The 16541-nt window shown below is 34.9% G+C and overlaps 1 protein-coding gene across 2 annotated transcripts in view; it reads right to left on the reverse strand.

Annotated features, from left to right (window-relative positions):
• The window catches only part of TAFA3 (TAFA chemokine like family member 3), a 1368023-nt gene that overhangs the window by 927831 nt on the left and 423651 nt on the right, over positions 1-16541 (reverse strand). For both annotated transcript variants that reach the window (XM_044076935.1, XM_044076936.1), the window contains exon 2: positions 1352-1423. The gene's annotated coding sequence lies outside the window, so the exon portion shown is untranslated. The remainder of the gene's footprint in view (positions 1-1351; positions 1424-16541) is intronic.

Below are 16541 nucleotides of genomic sequence, written 5' to 3' on the forward strand. Positions count from 1 at the left end.
CCAAAAAGGAGCTGCCAAAATGCTTCCTTCTGTTCTAATTTGTTGTCAATGTCACCACCAAACATTTTTTTCTCTACATAATCTAAAACAAAAAATTCAAATTTCTTAAAATCCGTGCAGGAAAGAGCATGTCTAGCTAAAGAATTGTTTTTATCTTTTTTCTTTATAGCTAGAACATGCTCATAAATTCTACGTTTTAAAACTCTTTTTGTTTTACCTATATAGTAATTTTTGCATGTGGAACAAGTAGCCATGTAGACTACATTTTCACTATGGCAATTAAAATATTTATTTGCCCAGAATGTTTGTCCCAAATGTTCTATAGTAATAAAGGACGAATTACACATGAACCTACATTGTTTACAGTCCTTTTGTTACTAACTGATCTACCTTTATAAGTTTCAGACTTCTGAGAAGTTTCTAACTTCTGTCACCTTTTTGTATGTAAACTTTGGTAAATGACCCAAAGATATACTTAATTCCTTGTTACCTAAAATAATTCTCCAGTTCTTCTCAATAATTTCCTTTATACACCAAATTTCATTTACTATTTTCAGAGGAAATGCTATGTTGAATTCTTGATTCTTTCTTTTATTACTGTGATGTAAACATATTGGAGCTTCCACTATTATGTCGTCAGAAGACAAAATGGGCTGAGCAACACCTTTTCTTAAGAGTGAAACCTCTTTTTCTATTCCCTCTAACCACCTTTGGTCATAACCCCTTTGGAGAAATAATTCACTAAGAAATGTAAGCTCATTCCAAAAAATATGTTCATCAGAAGTAAGCCTACTTAGTCTGATCATTTGACCCTTGATGACACCTTTTTTCATGTGTGTCCATTTTAACTCAAAAATTAAGTAAGTGGATTCAAATATAGGAGATTATTATAATGTTGCCCCATCAGTTCAAAGCGTTTAAGCTGCCAAAATATACCTGCTCATTTATTCAATGTTTTCAACTTTTCATGTAACTGCACCTTGGTCCACAAGCTTAAATACTATAGCAAGCTGCTGTATAAGGACAGTGCAGTTAAATGAAATAAAAAAGAAAAAAGCACTTAAAGAAACTGAATCCTTCAGCCAACAGAAGCAGTTCCATTTTAGAGTTAAATCAATTCCATAAAAAAGAGTTATGTTAACAGGTCAACATTTACAACCAGGCAGCACTGTTGAAAAGCTGATTGCATCATAAAGTTCATTCTAGTAAATTATTTAGTTCACTCAACTTGAGAAAGCTATTTTGTTTAAGAGTATATAGAGATTTCCATACATTATTAAAACCCTGTCTTGAACTGCGCTAAAAATATGCACAGTGAATGTAAATCCTACAGCAGCAAACTAATCCGTACCTTTTCTTTAGGTGTCTTCACTCAGGTCAGTGCATTAGCTTGTTTCTGATGTACTGTGATAAACTAGTATTTCTGAAAAATAATAAAATAAAATAAAGGTTATGTAATGTAGGAACTGGTTAAGATTCTAGAAGTGCCACAATTTATATAAATGCTGTCATTCTAGTTTTGTCATTGCTAAAAATCTGTAAGCATATCCATTTTGTTTACAATGATAAACAAGAAATAGTCCAACTTTCAAATAACTCCAAGTCAAATAGTTGGTATATTTTTACATTCAATACAGCATGAAAGCATGTGACAATTAAAGAGCCAAGTCCAGCTTGCAGTTTATTTGCAAATTTATGTTTAACGTGATTTGTCTTGATTGCGTGATTTAACTTTTGCACATCGTATGTGATGCATAAAGTGACAAATACTGTCTAATTCTAATGTCAAATGTTTTATTCCAGCTCAAAAAAAAAAAACTTTGCAAAAATAATTTTCCTGCACAAATGTAACTAATCTCTAACACTGGTCATTAACCTCAGTGACATCAGCTCAGGATAAACATGGGATGCTTCCTTAGACCTACATAGATTCTGCTGCATATGTACATGCACGTATCCTTTAAAGTCTATGGACTTTTGCCTGAAATGAAGTCACAGGGGGAAACACTAAATTTAATAGGGCAATTGTGAAAAGTTTACAAAGCTTTTTAATGAAAAACTAGCCCAAATAATTATGGGTAGACTAGGCAAAATGCATCATACCACTTGGGTAATCATTTCACAGCAAGAGTCGCCAGTCTGGTTTATAGACTTGGGTGAACATATTCATATTTTTATATATAAATATATATATATATATATATATATATATATATATATATATATATATATTATACATATACACACACACACACACACACACACACACACACACACACACACACAGACAAGTACTATGGACAACGTTTAGATTTTTTTCTGTACTTTGAATTTATAATCACCATTTTACAAACACTGTGCATCTTGTCTGGATTCTAATACAAATGAGCTGTGTTCTACCATCTTTTAGTTGTCACGAGAATATTCTCTTCTTGTTTATTAAAGATGGCCTGATTTATTTTCCTGATCTATGGGTGATATGTTATCTGTCTGAATGGAAAGAAGAACAGCAAAACTGACTGAATATGAAAATAAGGCAAACTGCCCTCACCCCTACTGTAGTACCATATTGAAAATAGCATATATAAGCATCAGTCAGTATAGCAGTGCAAGGGGCAAACAATGCTTTTATTTGTTTGAAGAGCTGTCTACCAAATTTTGTATGGTTTTGTGTTTAAGTCACCCAATATATACTCATGTATATGTACACACACATACATACACATGCACACATGCACACACGCACTCGCGCGCACACACACACACACACACACACACACACACACACACACACACACACACACACACACACGTGCACACACACACACACACACACACACACACACACACACACACACACATACACACACACACATCTGTATCTATATTTATATCTATATCTGTATCTATAGCCATATCTAGCTATCCAAGCATATATGGTTTATTTGAATGGGCTATTCTTTGATTTAAAGTGAACAACAGTCTAATAAACCTTTTCCTGAAATGGGCTTGAAACTAAAACTGTAATATTTTGCATGTGAGATGCAAGTCTCTCACACCACCATCCCATTCATGAGGTAAAGATACCCACACACTTTTCTTAATACAACTAAATTTTACATCAGACAACCTCAGGGCAAGTAAAATATCTTTACATTCAAGACCTTTGCAGCTATAACTCTCTTGTATGTGTGTATATCTCTATAACTATATCTATCTATCTATCTATCTATCTATCTATCTATCTATCTACCTATCTATCTTTCTATCTATCAATATATCTGTCTTGCTAGCTGTGTTTCCAACGTATGGTCAAACAATCCACTTATGCTGTAGTGATGAGTTGAGAAAAGGGGCAAAACAAGGGATGTCTATGGCTATTGTTTGTGTGTGCATATGTGTGCATGTATGTATTTACAAACTCAAACTTAAATGCTAAAATTAAAATTATCAAATAATCAACATTCTTTTGTGTGAAACTGGGAGTTGGGGAAAGGAATGCTTATCCCTTGAGATGATAAAACACAAAGATGATGCAGAGTATCTGGCCATTTTGCTGCCATGCCCCTGGTGGAGTTCTTCAACAGATCAATGTTTAGTACTGAATTGATTGAGGTCCAAAAAGTGGAAGTATTGTACCTTTTTATAATGTGCAGGCAGGAAAGTTCCAAACAACTGAAGGCCTGCTAAACTGACTACAGGTATAGGAAACACTGAAAGAATTCTGGGGAAAGGTCTGTCAGCTGTTCTAGATGGCAACAACCTCCAGACTAGCAACTAGTAAGTGTTCATGGACAAAAGGAGCTTTCAGTTCAACTGATCCAGTTTTATGACTATTTTGGGAATGAACTTGACAGTGAAATATTATATCAAGGCCATTGACGCATTTCCATCCTGGAGGCTGAGAGGAAAACTGGAGAGGTTAAGGGGTAGGACAAAGACTGAAATAGATGATTACTTGGCTGAATAGTACAGCAAAGACTATCATGATGAGACACAATGTCAAGTATTAGGAAAGGGATCAGTGGAGTACACGGACATCTTTTGTCCTAGGTACAATACTCTTTAGTGTGTTTGACTCAGACATTATCTAACGGAATATAGAAAAGGATCACCCTCTTCACTTAAAAGTCAGAAATAGATGCAGCTGTAGAAGATGGGTTGAAAATCTGCAGGGAGAATGGTAATGGCTGAGATTCATTACAAACAGTGGCAAAGCAGTACACTTATCCCACAACAACTTTGGATTGTTGAATTAGCTTGGGAAGTGGTGGGCAAAAAAAAAGATCTGAAGAGTCTTGTTAGCAACTGGTGTGAGCTGAACTAACATGAGCTTACTGACAAGGTAGTGACAATGGCAAACAAAATGCTAGGTTGTATTTTCTAAGGATAAGACTATAAACCCAAAAAGAGAATGTTTCCTATCCATGAGGCCCTAGTTAGACCACACTTTGGGTAGTGTATGCAGTTCTGCAGACCATATAAGGAAAGGGAAATCTAGCTGAAAAGAAAAGAACCTAAAGGAGAGACAACAGAAAAGTTTCTTGGATGGAGGAAAGGGACACTGCCAGAGACTTTAGGAGCTGGAATTCCTTTCTTTTAAGACTGGAGTACACAGACAGGGCATTATACTGGTGCTAATGTCATGTCAGAGAGATGCAAAAGAATCATCATTAACAAGAATGTCAGAGGGGGAAGGAAGGTACACAACTAGCAGATACTAGGGACTGCCTAATCCTTGAATTTATGAAAGCAGTTCTTCAAAGAGAGTGCTGAAAGTCCACAGGTTTCTAGATGGGTATGGGGCAGGTAGTGAAAGGGTAATGAGCAAACAAGGGATGGAGCAGAGACAGAATGCTAAATGTATTCAAAGGGTACACTAGTGAGGCTTGCTGTCTGACTCTGCTATCAAACAAATGTAATAAAAGGCAAGAGCATTTCCTAAATAAAACGGCATCAAAAGTTAGCGTTAACTCTACAGTAAACAAATATAAAGAAATAGACAATAACCAATACGAGCAAAAACAAAATGAATACATTTTTAAAGTTGAGGATAGTATAGTCAGTTCTATCTAGAAAGGAAAGAAAAACTGTGACTGCAGTGCACCATTGGTGTGAAAAGAAAAAGATAAGAAAAAAATGCTGCAACTAAGTGAGATGGAGGCAGTGGGCATGTAAAATCAGGAAAAAGTGATCCATTTTACTTTTATTTTATTTTTATTTATTGAATTTTATTAACCAAAGTAATTTGCTAATCCAAAATGGACCAATTTCAGACATTGCCCAGGAGCATAACTAATGTAGAAATTCATTAACAGATTAGATGCAGTTTACAACGATGTGAATACAAATATTTATAAGCACATTTACAAGCAATATAAACAGAAAAGAATCTTTACAAGCAAGTAGGGATTAAAGACTGTATATTGAGGGTAGTAAGTCTCTCAGCAATACTGTCAAATTTTGCACAGCATCTCTTACCGAAGGATATGGAAAAGATGGGTTAATATTGTATATAGTTGTTTAAAATGATATTTAAAATTATTATGTAAATGTTATCTTAATTGAAAATAAAATATTTGAGGAAAAGATGGGTGGATTTACAATAACCTGACTGCACTCAGAGACAACTGTTATAACTCAGCATTCATGAATAAACAGAAAGGGAAGTTAAACAATCCACAATTATCCAGTTAAGGGAGGTTTTCCAACCCTTTCAACTGAATAATTACTTCTAAAATAACTCTAAAATGATTCTGAAGCAGTATGCCATGAAAAATGCACCTCTTACTGTAATTCTTATACAAATGATAATCCTATTATATGTTTCTAACAAATTATTTATGCTTCATAAAGCAAATGTAGGCTAGATGAAGCAAGTATTTCTCTTAAGAAGAGTGTGTCTAACTTAAGATGGCAATGATCAGCCTGACACACAGATATCAGTGGTAGGTATTATTAAGGAGCATGCAGTTACTGGTAACAGAAAGCTATAATACGGCTCTGATGCACTACAGTTGGTAAACAGTTAAAGGTGAATCAGCAAGCCTGAATGAATGTCAGGGATACTTGTAGCTTAATTCAGTTCAAAAACTAATTAAATCATGTACAGAAAGGAGAACTAGTGAATTACACGGAAGAACAAATGTAAGTACTACAAAGTTACAATGAAGTAGTGTAGGTGGAGGGACTAAACAGAATTAAACACTGGAAGAGGAACTACTTAGTAAAAATAAAGTACTGCAGAAGTATTATACAGTTAGAAGAAAGTATTGATGGAGGGACTTCAAAGTTAGAATGAGGTACTAGAGAGGGATAACAGTCGACGCAGTTAAAATTGAGCATGGGGGAGAGACTACATATATGGAAATAACCACTGGAGGAGGTACTACACATTTAGAAATTAGCACTGATAGTGGCTGGGCCTGATCCAGCACAAGCCAACCTAGGCAGTTGCCTAGGTCCTGGTGTTGGCTAGGGGCCCAGCCATGCAAAAATTAATTAAAAAACGAAACCTTTCTGCTGCTATACAACATTAATTTCAAAACAAAAACAATAACTTTTCTTGTTCAGTGTCTGCTCCTAGTAACTTTCTGTCCAATGTGCCATATTTCTAGTTTTTCACTGGATGAAGGAGGCTGGCACACTACAGAAGATCAGGGAATTGGTGTATTATTTAACACAAACAGTTGCAGCACATCTGTAACCCATGGTTGGGACAGCATTAGACCAGAGCTAACACAAACACAGATATTATTTTTCCAGCACTTAGCAGGTATTTTAGAGCAGAGCATACATAATGGGAAAGCTGTGTCTGTTAATGGGAGATAGTGGGTAATTTTTTATACAGACTAAATCAAGTGATTGCAGCTTGTAAACAGGAAAGCAGGTAATTTGTGACAGTATAGTTGTTAGAAATGGTTAGAAAAGAATTTTTGATCACAGCTAACAGTAATGTGCATAGCTGTTAAAAAGAATAGGAAAAGAGTGTGTGTGAGCACGCGCATGTGTGTGTATGTGTGTGCGCGTGCGCGTGTCTGTAATGTCCAACTTAGGGTGCACAGACTAGTTAAGTGAATTGCTCATAGTCTCAAACCTTTACCATAGGTACAGGAGACAAAAGACATAGTCTCCACACCATCCATCTGTGCTCAGAGCATCACAGTTTTTTGTAGTTCAAAGAATACAGGCCGATACAAACACTATTGTCCTTTTTACTTTTTAAGTGATTTAGAGTAGTCTACTCTTATCTGTCTCCAATTTTCCAGAAAATATTTGATTTTGCTTCATATTATGCCCTGTCCTTGAGCAAGTCACTTTGCAATAAACAGTATCATCATTATCATATGAACCATGTTCTTTGAATGTTATCCTTGATTTCTTTAATACTGACAGTGTATTTATTTAACAGCAAATAAAATGTAAAGCATGAAGTTTGAGTTTAATGTTAATATTTAATGTTAATATTTTAACTATGAATACATTTTATAATTTATCTTGTTTTTTGAAGGTACACAAATATGAAATTGATGGCATTTTGGGCTACAACAGTTGGTATTTCAGTTAGTGCTGATGAGTAAGGCTATGTGCAGTTAAAGAGCTGCTTCCTGCAGTACATGGTTTGATTCCCTCAGCCTTGATTTGCATTCTTTGTGACTCTGTCAAGTTAGTTGACCAGACTGTACTCCTGGGCCACTCCTGAAAAGGAAGGCTTGTTTCCAGTGGCCTGTCCCAGACTGTTAGCAAATATGTCTTTTGAACTCCTGTACACTTCACATAGACACTAATTAGTACTTTCTATCTGAGTATGAATTCCAGCAAGTCTGTTGTAGTTTAATGGGGTGCCAGATGCATTTTCACAAAATGTGAGTTTCAATGTTAGAGAAGTTCACTGTTCCTCATGCTTCTTCTGTTTTCAATGTGAAAGTGTCTTTTTTTGTTAATAAAATTAATTGATGTTTATTGTAACTAGGTAGAGATCACTCCAAGTAATGGGATATGGGCATAGCTGGTAGAGACATGATTAATTAAACTGCATAGGTCCCCATTTGTCCATGATCCAACTCTGTTGACTCTGGAGGTGTTTGCTGCAACAATACAGCATTATTAGCCATTCTAGTAAGTCAGACCTGTACTGAGTGATGTAGAAGACATAGGGAGGTCAGAAATTAGATGTCGGTGTCCTGCATTATCAGCAATACTTCTGATGTATATATGACTTCTGGGATGTTGAACAAAAACTGCTGCAACATTTATAGTGTCTGTAATTATTTCGCTTTATTTACTGCAGTAAAGAATTAATTAATTCATTAATAGGCCTTGATTGCATAATATGGTCTAAATACATTGCATTTAAGCAGTCCAAACATTTTGCATTTTACTAATATATTTTTGCAGTACTATCTTTACAACTTCCAGCAACTTCAAAAAGGTTGACATTTGTCAGATCATATAGTTTGCATTATTTACAGTGATTATCAGAACAGTCTAATCTTCAGCATTCATTATGTAATTATTGTCGCTTATTAGTGCAATACAGTTTTGTTGACAAGACTGAATAGTAAAGGATTTCTGCATTTACTTAAAAACTGTTACTATGGCAGTTAAAGCAAAGAACTAAACCTCTGACTTGTTAATAAGCTGCTTCTTGTGCCATGGATACAGTGTTTGAATCTGTCCACCTTCATTTACCTGCTGTGTGACACTGAGCAAATCGTTTAACCAAAAAGTCCTTTGGATCAATTGGGAATTTGGGCCAGGCTTTTTAATAGTCTCCGGGACTGTATGCATAGTAACTTTGAACCTGTTGTTGTTTGGCATTCATTCCTTATTGCATAGCTGATTCTAGTTCAGGAAATGTTATGGAAATACCAACAACACACCATTTTTTTAATGTAAGACAGGCAATTTATTCCTTAAGAGCAGCATTTGTAGATGCACCCAAATGCAAAGTTGTTTGCAGCAGTGACCTTTACATTATTAGTAGTTCTCTTTTAATGTGGAATTATTCAGAGGGCTTTTACTTCTATAGAGGCTGTACATATTATATTGGCTTAGCATATTTTTATTAAGTGATTAATATTTCTTAAGATCTTATAAATATTATTGTACTGAAATTGTGCTACAAATATCTGACTCTTACTGTATATTGCTATGGACCAATATACAGTTTCATGTAGTTACTCCAAAATTACCAATAAAGTGTGCACAGTGTATTTCAAAAAATGAATATAACTGTTGTTGGCAGCAGGGGGGCTTTCTACAGATGAGAGTACCTTATGCGCTTATCATTTGGTCATGTTTAAGCTTTGTGGGCATTGTGTATGTGTGTGTGTGTGCGTGTGTGTGTGTGTGTGTGTGTGTGTGTGTGTGTGTGTGTGTGTGTGTGTGTGTGTGTGTGTGTGTGTGTATGCAACAAATTTGAAATATGTGACTTTGGTCATTATTATTATTCTTTTGACAGAAATCTGAGAATGATGCAGGCAATCAACAATGTAGCTGTAATTGCTGGGTTTGGAGATGTCTGTTACTGCTGAGCAGAAAGTTAAAAAGTCATTAGTTTGTCTTTGCAAGACTAATGTGCATTTGTGTAAAGTAAACCGGAATACTTTACTGAGGCCATTTTTATCACAATCAGACATGTGATGTGTACACACTCAATAAAGTGGCCATAATTATTGAGTACGGATGTTGGTGGATTATAATTATATCAGTTTGCATCTCCTTTTATGGCTGAAATGCACAAAATGAATACTTGTATCATTATTGGCTCATACATTGTGTTTCACTGCTTACTGGAAAAAAATTCAAAACTGATAATGTAAAACACATCTAAGGCATCAAATGACCAGGATCTGAATCTGGGAAGAAGAACTACATGGCAAGAAAAAAACAGTATTGGTGGAAGCATTACAGAGTTAGAATGAAGCATATCACATAAACTAAAGAGGCACAAACAAAGTCAGGAGGCAGTACAGCAATTGGGAAAGGTGCTGCTCAGAATAGAAAGAGGTCTCTCCTATATAAAACAACAACATTTTTGTATATCATTAAAGCAAAATGAAGAAACCCCACTACAGTATGGTGTGCAGTTCTGAAGGACTAATACTTGCAAAGTCAGAAAAAAAACAGAAATAGTTAAGAGAAGGATAGAATTAAATGTGTAGTCTATTCTAGGTTTTGAAAAGAAAAGAAACTAAAGCAAAAATACACACATATGTTCACAGTAAAATAATTAAATAGAAAAGGTAAAATAAAACAATTGCCTTCTTTAAATGGACAATATGCCACATCCTTTTTTTTAAACGGGGTTAGTCTACCATAACCCTTGCACCATGTAAACTAATGGATCTAGGACTATTAAACGAAAGTTCAATAGTCCGAATCCACAATACACGAACGCAATGTAACGAAAGTGCTTTCACCGAAAAAGTGCTTTCGTTAAAGTCCGTTAAAAAAAAAAAACACTAAATCTTTTTTTATGCAGGGGGGCAAGCCCCGTGCACCCCCCCCCCCATGTGGGGGGCTGTGCCCCCCACACATCCCTACTTTTATATTTTCATTCGAAGGGCGCACTACAGTGGGAAAAGGGGAATTCTCCCTTAACCGCACAGTAGAACAGCACAACCAGCATACATAACTGAAAGTGCTACTTCGGTGAATAGCACTTTCGGTTATGTATGTTCGGTGATTTCTGCTTTGGCAGAAAGTGCCGTTTGGGGATCTGTACAGATCCCAAACTAATATAATGAACAGCAAATTAATACATCCTTGACTAAGTTAAAAAAAAAGTCTGCCAAAGATCTCTTGAGTTACTGAATATGCTTGCCTGTCTAGTTTGTATTTAAAATGGTTCATAACATAAATAAAAAAAATCAATAAAATACACATATCTTTAAGTACCACTAGTTAAATTTAAGGGTAGTAATAGTTCATGGGTGAAATATACAGTAATTATGGTAAAAAATGCAGATATGATGCAAGAGGGTAATCAAGCATTTGTATTTTATCACTGAGAATAAACATTTGTAAACAGGCAAAAGAAAGGAAAACAAGAAAAACATTATGATTGGCAACATCAGACAAAGTAGCAGATGAAAGGTAACAAAGAGGAACAGACTGGAAATAAATGAACATGCTAGAGAAGAATTAAAAAAAAGAGTATAAGAAATGAAAGAGTATAAGAAATGAAAGAGTAAGCAATAAGCTTTAGAAGCCAGTGACAAGAGAAAGAGCTAAAAAAACCAATACTTGTCAAAACAGTGATATGGCAATGCTAAGGAGTTTTGATAATGATAGTAGCAGCTACACTGGAAGGGAAGAAAGACAAGGAATTAATTTCATATGCAAAAAAAAAAAACAGCTGTAACATCTCCTTGACTTATCTGAGCTCAGATCACAGGAGTGCGGCTAGAAGAGCTACCAAATGACAGCTTGCGTATTTGCAGATTCTCATAATGCATGTCCTCAAGCTTGTTTTATCAAAGCTAACTCTGTGAAGTACAAGAGAAAAACGAGTTGAATGATAGGAGAAAGCTGAAATAAGACCAGGTCTGAAGAAGGTGGAATATTATTACCACTGAAAGCGCTTACCATATTAAAGTTTTTAGTTGCTTTAGCATTACATTACTTGTATTTGCTTATTTCAGCTTTCTCCCACCATTCAACTCGTTTTTCTCTTGATTTTCTGTAGTTTTTTTGGTTTTCTTGGTTTTTTGTTGAAGCTCTGTGAAGTCACTGCTCGTCAGTGCAACAGTGATGATTGTCATGCAGTGGAACACCATTATCACTCTTTCTCCCAGGAGGTTATGACATCAGGCCACCCACAAAGCATTACTCTGTGAGTACTACCCCTCTAACTTTGGTGTGAAGTACAAATCAGGGTAAAATTAACTGGCAACTTGAGCTATTTTTCTCAATGTCAAATGATCCAAACAAGGGAAAGTAAGCTTGTAAAAGGTAAGTAATAACAATTTAAAATGCTTAACTGTTTAAGTATCTCAAAGTAATTAATGCAGTGTGGAATAGTACCTTCAGGTAAAAGCAAACGTCTCCTTTTTTGATATATTAACTGCTGCTCTCTAAATTTTGGTTTATTGTTAGCTATCTGAATCCATCTGAATGAATACAATGCTGGGAAACAGTATTAATGGGTGTCTGCCTACACATTCTAATCAGTCTGGCATCATAAGATTACCAGCCTCTGTTAATTTTTCATATTTAAATACTATAACTCTGAACGATAAACCAGAAAAAATGTAGTTATTACTAAACATGAAACATCATGACATTGCTATCCACAATCATACCTGAAAAAAACTGAACAGTCATAATTAGATAATGTAGAGTGACCTAAGGCATTTGTTCTGTGAGGAGAGAGATGCTGCAGGGAGTTACATTTATGCCATGAATGGTAATAAATGTAATCATACAACACACAAGAGTATATGAAGGAACTGTCACATATTGTATGTTACTGAGTTTTCTCACTGAACAAATGTGATATTGCATATCACTGCAATATATGGACCTGCAACACAACTATTGAACAATTAATTTCACAATATACAAAGGAATTAACAAAATAAGTTTGGCGAACTTCAATTAACCCCAGTTAAGATGAGATGGTAATATACATTGCGGAATATTATAATTATTTGTGTTGTGACCTGAGTTTCATCAACCAAAAAAGATTCAACAAATGAATTAAATGTAGCAGGTGTAGGTGTGCTACACATTGGAAAACTGCATTAAGATGGAATACCTGTGGTGATCTGGAAACCAGTGATAATCTGAAAATATATTTTAAGGCAAATGTTATTAAATTTTGTTGAGATACACCTAACAATGGTGTCTTTGCTCAGAAAGGCAGGCTGTCTGTGAAAAGCAAAATGAGGTGAAAAGGGTTTCACAAACTGGGTAAGAAAACCACAAGACATAAGAAAAATGACGTATCAAAGCTAAAAGTGAAAGGGTCTTAAAATACAGATTGTTCATTTTAAAATTAAGGAAACACAATTAGATAAACATTTACTAATGGAAAACAACCCCAAGAAATGCGTAAAATAAGATACAAGCATTTTAAAAGGTACAGTCTAAGTTCTGAAAGATGACAAAAAATACTGTGATATAAAAAGTGCTAATCTGTAAAGAAAGTGTCTTTTATGTCACTTCAAAGGGATGGAATGGGTATATAAATGTAACACTTCCAGAGATATTACAGATAGAAATATTTAGCATAGATTAACTGCAGTTTGAGAAACAACTTAATTGAAATTAAGAAGAACAAAACATGTAGTACTGCACTGATTAAGAAGAAATGTACTTTCTGTGGAACTGGGTACTTTACAATTGATGAAATATAGGTCCATAACAAAAGAAAAGAAGGGTTAATATATTTACAGTAATTGACAGTCACAGAATAAGTTCTACAATAAAATGTTCAAGTGTTAATAATATCTATAAAAATACATCAATTATCAGAGTAACCCCACACTCAGTCTGTTTATCAGTGACTGAGGTACCAGGCTCCCACCTTCATAAAAAACAGTCCATAAATAGTTAATGCACAAAATCAGCACCAGTCTTATCAATAACTGGAAGAAACAACCACATAGTTTTATTTTTTAGTGGTATATGGTGACCCTCCCCATAAATACTCATAGTACATTACAGGTATCATGGCATGTACTACTCCTGGGTTAGTTTTTTGTGGTGTGTGCTGTGCTTACAAATAAGAGCTGCTACTGTACTTTTAAGCAGTTTATCCTTACCAGAACAGTGAGATAAGTATGTCAGAAATGGACGTGTGTTTCCCGAATTCTGTGCACAGTTATTGAACAAAGCACAAGTGAAATGCAGTGACGTAGATCCAATGCTTTTATAAAAGTATGTTACAGTATTTGCAACAAGGATAACCATGAGGTTTATACATATCACAAGATGCTTTGGATCTGTTTCATGTCTAACAGTAAGAAACATGAGTTTTAGGTTTCTTTCCGAAAACATGCTTATGATTCTCATAATGGGTATTAATGACAGCTGGGCTGCTGGTTTTTGTTTTCGCTTTTTTGACAACTGGCAAGCCAAGCATATTAACTACTTTTGTTTTATTTATCTATAAATGAAGAATGTGCCCTTCCTAAAGCTTTTTTAAAGATGCTTACAACAAATTTCAGCACAATTACAGTTTTTGGCCTAAATCTAATGTTTGCTCTTGTACAATGTCCTCTGAAAGCATATACAGGAACCTTTATTCGGAAACAAAACAAATCCCCAAAATAATACTAGTTTAAAAAGATTCCTTTTAATAAAGCATACACCACCCATTGCACAATATATTTTTATACTTCAAAAATTCAAGAGTGTTTATCTGCCCACAAGTACTACTTGTTTATTCACTTTTTATATAGAAACATAGGTACTGCCTGCATTACAGTGGCCTAGAAAATAGACAGACAGCAAATTAACACCCGAGTGGAGAACAAATGTTCTTGAACAAGGCATCCGGCAGTAATCGCAATGATAAAAGTATATTCCTTTACAGCAAAGAACTTATCCACCATGAAGCAAGTAGGAAAAGAAGAAGCTGCAACAATATTTGTCACTGATAAAGACAGCTGCAACACAAAAAATAAAGTAAATAAATATAATATCAAAAAGAGACAAACCAATACAACTCAAACAGTGAAACACAAGAAAACAAAATCAACCTAAAATTGTAGCAACAAGCAGAACACCCACATGAAAACACAGTACACACACACACACACACACACACACACACACACACACACACACACACACACACACGCACGCACACACACACACTCATTAAGGGGAAAAAATGAATGCACACTGATGTCAAATCCAGTGATGACACCTACTGGACATATTCTGAACAACAATATATGGACAAAGGCTAAAAATGACAATAACATTTATATAATAAATGACATAAAACATGATACTCACACACTACCACCGTGACTAGAAACAACAAAAATAAAAATAACCAATGAGAGCTATCAAGCCCTTAAGATAAGTAACAGTCTCATAACATAGTTTACATTGCAGAACGCATGACATAAAACATTTTACATTGTGATAACTACAAAACTGTCTCATTATATTTATAAACATAATTATTCTACAAAGAAACACAAAAATAATGTCTAGTTTCATTACATGCTGAAATGCAAACTTTGTTTATGTTTTGTGCATTCCATTTTTTTTAAATGGACAAAAGAATGGAGATGCTGTTAATTTATTAGACAAGAACTAATACTGTTACCAAGTTAAGTTAAATGCATCACATCCCCAAGGTCTAAATCAGTGTTTCTTAAACTGTTTCCGTGGAACCCTAAAGTTCTGCAAAATGTTCCGAGGTGTTCTGCGGATCATGACCTTCACAGAAGAGGAGTTTTCCAAGATATCTCTATTTTATTTTATCTTTTTTTACTTAAAAAGTTAAAATAGAATACAGAAAAGGACATGGAGTTCCTTTTTAACAGACATCAAAACTGAATGGAGGAGTTGATTGGTTAACTGCACTGACACTGCATAGTTCAATGCACTTAACCAATCAATACACTGTGAGCAGATGGGCAAGATATGGATCACACTACTCAACTATACCATTTGCCAGTATTGTAGGAGTTTGCTCATTGTTAACTTAAAAAAATAAAATAAAATAAATAATGACACTTAACATGCATTTTTGGTGTCAGAATAAAGTCACTGTATATTAAAACAAGTCAGCACTTTCAATCCAATATCCTTTTCAGGAATTAAAGCACTTAATTGTTTTAATACAATGTGACTTTACTCAGTCAACACTTTTTTTTTGTCCACATAACTTTCAACCTCTCAGACAAGAAATCTGGACAAAGCCTAAAATAATGCTGGGGAGCTTGCAAAAACGAGAGACAGATCTTAAATATTGCTTTTGCAAACTTAGAAAGAGGCTAGAATAAAATGATTTATGTTACCATGCATTTTATGAAGGATATGGAGTCTGAAACTCAAATGTATGTCATTATTTAGTGACTTCAATCCACAGTGATTTGCCAGAAAACCAGCAATTTTATGAGGAACAGACCAAAAATATGAGGCACAAATCTGGACAGTTGAGAGAGATGAATGGATGGCAAAAATATCAAGGAACCACAAGGGGTATTATGCAAAATTCTCGACAGTGAAGAGGTATGCTCACAGGCATAAATAACGTGTTGCTAGGCTAAGGATGCCGTTTTGCTGTTTATTTTGTTTCTTTAAGTAAACATTTGTATCGGCAGAGTTTCTTTACTTAAAGAAAACAATTACACAACAGAATGGCACAAATAGTCTGCAGCACCCTATGCTGAAGGACCCTACATCTCAACTGCCCGATTTTGCTCATTATTTTTGAATTTGGTAAGCTGCATTTCATAAGTGTCCATTATGACTCCAATCTGTCCAGTGTTTAAAAACAGTGGCAACTAATAAAATAAACATTAACAGACTACTTAGCTTCCCCTTCTTTGCCCTTGCATTCAGCATGC

This window comes from Protopterus annectens, chromosome 7.part0, assembly GCF_019279795.1.
Source record: "Protopterus annectens isolate FY-2018-M chromosome 7.part0, PAN1.0, whole genome shotgun sequence".
Classification (NCBI taxonomy): domain Eukaryota; kingdom Metazoa; phylum Chordata; order Ceratodontiformes; family Protopteridae; genus Protopterus; species Protopterus annectens.